Source organism: Idiotropiscis lumnitzeri, chromosome 2 (genome assembly GCF_059441095.1).
Source record: "Idiotropiscis lumnitzeri isolate Australia: NSW breed Sydney's pygmy pipehorse chromosome 2, RoL_Ilum_1.0, whole genome shotgun sequence".
Taxonomy (NCBI): domain Eukaryota; kingdom Metazoa; phylum Chordata; class Actinopteri; order Syngnathiformes; family Syngnathidae; genus Idiotropiscis; species Idiotropiscis lumnitzeri.
The window spans coordinates 8,330,203-8,334,483 of NC_142392.1; the positions used below are offsets into that span (position 1 = coordinate 8,330,203).

The 4,281-nt window shown below is 40.5% G+C and overlaps 1 long non-coding RNA gene across 1 annotated transcript; it reads left to right on the forward strand.

Moving 5' to 3' along the window:
* Nucleotides 1-2,468: 2,468 nt before the first annotated feature.
* LOC148341598 (uncharacterized) lies at nucleotides 2,469-3,000 on the forward strand. The gene is made up of 2 exons (XR_015842359.1): nucleotides 2,469-2,668; nucleotides 2,733-3,000. It is a non-coding gene; the product is annotated as an uncharacterized LOC148341598 (long non-coding RNA).
* The last annotated feature ends 1,281 nt before the right edge of the window (nucleotides 3,001-4,281 follow it).

Sequence of the window (4,281 nt, forward strand, 5' to 3'; positions counted from 1 at the left end):
GCCATTTTAAAAACACGCTAGCGCGACTGAGCAGCCAGCGAGACTGCTCGGTTCTGTTAGCGCCCAATGAGACGGCGTGTTCTATCTATGTAACAAATACAGAAATAGCACCCTCCACTGGTACTGCGCCCTTTGACTCGGCGCGTCTTTTGGGTGCGAAAATACGGTAATTTAAATTGGCCAACTTGTAAAATGGAAAAGAAAATTCTAAATTATGCACAAAAAGCATGAACGCGTTGAGCAGAAGAAAAAAAAAAAAAAGGAGAAAGCAGTAAGTCTTGTTCCAAACATTAACTTTTCAGGACGAGTTGTGGTAGCAACGGAGGATCACGTGACATAAAAAACAAACATAAAAGTGTGTGTAGAAGGAGTTCTACATCAACATGCGTTTTACTTATTTGGCTGTGATACACTGATACAATTAGACTTTAATATCAGAATCAATAAGCAAGGGCGAATTTACACAAACATCAAAACTTTAAACGGGCGCATTGTCAGTGATAAAAAAAAAAAAGATATTGCCAGACCACTTTTCTGTAAACTCCTTCCTTGGGACGCCTCGGTGACCCCAATTAAATCCCTGACCCTTCATAGATAAAGTTGAGGCCCAGTGCCTCTCAGGGCTGTAATTTATGTGGCAGAGAAAGGTCCAACAAGCCTTGGTAATCTTTAAAACAACGGTATCGTCATGGCCATGGAATGGGTCGTGTAGGTTGGAAGTTGAGAAGATACACTACAAGATTGTATTAACAAAGCATCTTAACACTGCCAAATTATTATTATAAGCCATTTGAGCAGTGATTGCAAAAAATGCTTTTATGACCTTGTTTGGCTGCAGACACACAGGGCTCATGAAATCATTTGCATGTTAATCACAACAATTGGATTTCCGTGTGTTCGAGCAGGCCTCACCGCTGCTTTAATAGTTGAAATGAAAAAAAATAAAATGACATTCCATCACACAACATCCACATTGCACGGCGACTTAATTGTAACAGGGACATTACACTGATAAGGTGCGATGCATTTCAGCCCAGCGTCATTCTGTTTTTCCGCACCAGTAGAAGGCATCACACAAATTGTGGATGCCGCTCCAAAATTAACACCAAAACCATGACTTGACCTTTTTGACATTTTTTCCTTCCTCCCGACTGGAGGAGCTAAGATTGGTGAGACACAGACCAGGTGCGCTTTCAGACTGATAAGAAGTAAAAGTGTTTGAGAACCAAGGTTGCAGGAAGAAATCACACTGACTTTTATGCGATGGGAGTATTAGTAGTGTGATACCAACAGATAACTTGTAAAAGAGAGGAATTGTTCGGATAAGTAGGAAGAGCGTAGGCGGTTGTGAGCTAATTAAAATTTGGGGTTTCCCATCCTGTATGAGCTGTATGGGTACAATGTGGACTGACAGTCAAGATAAATGTTTGTGTTCTGTCGACATTGGGCAAACGGCGCTTTAAAAAAATCACAGATGAAAGAAAAATTGTGCATAAAGCACGTCTAAATAAGTATTTGTAAATGCAAAATTCTCTTAACAGAAAATGACACGATTACGATTGAATAAAGGCTGGAGCCAAGCCATAATCCCAAGGTCGGCATAGCACAAGAGGTTTAATGAAAGCACACACACACACACACAGTAAATCAACTTGACAAGTTGATCTCAGGCCAGGTAAAAGACCTGCAAATGGGGGGCCAACTTCACGCAGGTCTTTTACCTGCGTGAAGTTGGCCCCCCATTTGTTGCAAAAATAGGGGGAAATAGTTTGTTTCGTTTGTGCTGCGTTTGTGCCCGTTTGTGCTGTTAAAATTTTCGTTTGTGCTGCTTCGGTTCGAAAGATATTACACTTTGTTTTATTTCGAGTGTGACGTCACCCAGCCCCCCATTTTCATCCAAATGAGTCGGTAATGGTGTCATTCGTTTGTGCTACGTTTGTGCCCGTTTGTGCTGTTAAAATTTTCGTTTGTGCTGCTCCGGTTCGAAAGCTATTACACGTTTTAATTTCGAGTGGTGACGTCACCCAGCCCCCCATTTTCATCCGATTGACTCGGGAATGGTGTCATTCGTTTGTGCTACGTTTGTGCCCGTTTGTGCTGTTAAAATTTTCGTTTGTGCTGCTCCGGTTCGAAAGATATTACACTTTGTTTTATTTCGAGCGTGACGTCACCCAGCCCCCCATTTTCATCCGATTGACTCGGGAATGGTGCCATTCGTTTGTGCTACGTTTGTGCCCGTTTGTGCTGTTAAAATTTTCGTCTGTGCTGCTCCGGTTCGAAAGATATTACACGTTTTAATTTCGGGTGTGACGTCACCCAGCCCCCCATTTTCATCCGATTGACTCGGGAATGGTGTCATTCGTTTGTGCTACGTTTGTGCCCGTTTGTGCTGTTAAAAGTTTCGTTTGTGCTGCTTCGGTTCCAGAGATATTACACTTTTTTATTTCGAGTGGCGACGTCACCCAGCCCCCCATTTGCATCCAAATGAGTCGGGAATGGTGCCGTTCGTTTGTGCTGCGTTTGTGCTCGTTTGTGCTGTTAAAATTTTCGTTTGTGCTGCTTCCGTTCCAGAGATATTACACTTTTTTATTTCGAGTGGTGACGTCACGACCACGAGCGCAGGTGCTGTGGCGTCAGTCTACCTTCGTTTTGGATGCCGTCGAATTAGGTTGGTATCGTGCTACTGCGATCAGTGACGCATATAAATCACTCGTATTTGTTATTAATTCCAGGTTATATACGGTCTGGAGAAAGTACCCTTCAAAGCTGAGACAACTCGAGCTGTTTGCTGATGAAGAGTGGCCCATTATACCTGTTGAGAAGCGCAGAAGTCCATTAAAGTTACCATAATGTGTCCAGTGATTGTCTCAAAACGTTTTGCATCAAATAGTTTGAAAATAAGGACGGGCATCGTCATCTTTGTCGACGTCTGTTTCATGAGTTGGATTTCTTAATGCCTTGTTGATCTCCTGAAATAAACCTGAAATTTTACCAATCGTTTTTGCTGTAAAAACGTCCGCTTTTTGGTTGAAATAGTCTATTTCGTTTGTGCTGTTTTGTGTCGTAAGAACTTGTATTCGTGCGGCTACTTTTTCAATTAGAAATTATTTTTAAGTCATCGAGAATTTATCCAGCCGCTCCTCCAAACAGGCATAACTGTCGACCTTGCACGTTAAGGTTGCTGAAATACTGCATCACTGCAGAGAGAGATTCAGGTTTATGTCACACATGAGAACATTTGTGTATTATTTAAACTTGCAGAAAAGGCTGGTTTTCGGCATTGCTACTCAAGTCCAGCCTACTGGGGCACGTGCGCAAAATACAACAGCAATACAACAACATTCACTTGACTGGTATTCGTCTACTCTTTTTGGTCCGTTTTCAAACCAACCAGCTAACTTTTTTCAAGGTTTATTTCATTGTAAGTATAACTTGTACAAACTGATTTAACTATAGAATAAAATGCATCAGATAGTCAAATAACAGTGCAAAACGATTTAAAATGTTTAACTCTTGCTAGCTAGTTAGCTGTTATTCCCATTAGACACTCGTAATTTGGCAAATACACTGATGAGGGTAAAAACTAAAAAAAAAAGCTAAGTATGTTTTAATGATACATTTATATGCATTGTTCTGTGCACTGATATCAGCATTAAAACTGGGAAAAAAGCTAAATACGTTTTGATGATAGATTATAATTATATATATATATATATATATATATATATATATATATATATATATATATATATATATATATATAGTTTTGGTCGAGACCAGTTCCATTTATATTTGAGAGGATAATATGACTCCCAGGGAAAAAAATTTCAAGCAATAAATCCAGGTTATATTTGTGTCCTTATACTAGATGCCTAAACGACCAGCAGTCGACAAGGACTCAATTTGTGCAGTTCTCTGCTCATCAAAAGAGGCCATAATACAAAATGGCAACATAGCCACACCAAATCAATCTGTGTGGACGGATCTGAGTGAAGAGCTGGGAAAAAAGGTGACTGCAAAGGCTCTGTACACCTTTGTTAAATCAAACAGACACAACGTCTGGTCAGCTTTGGGCTTCAGTCAACTTGAAACAGATGCTGAAACGAGTGACACTGGCTCTGAATTAGATCCCCTTTTTCCTAAACGATCAGTTCAGCTTCAAATGCCTTTTGACAAAGGGAAGGAATTTATTCCAGAAAAGGCTTCATACAACGACAAGTATTGCCAAACCCAAAAGAGAAGCTATACAATTTTGAAGCCTGGCACCTGGAGCCACATTAT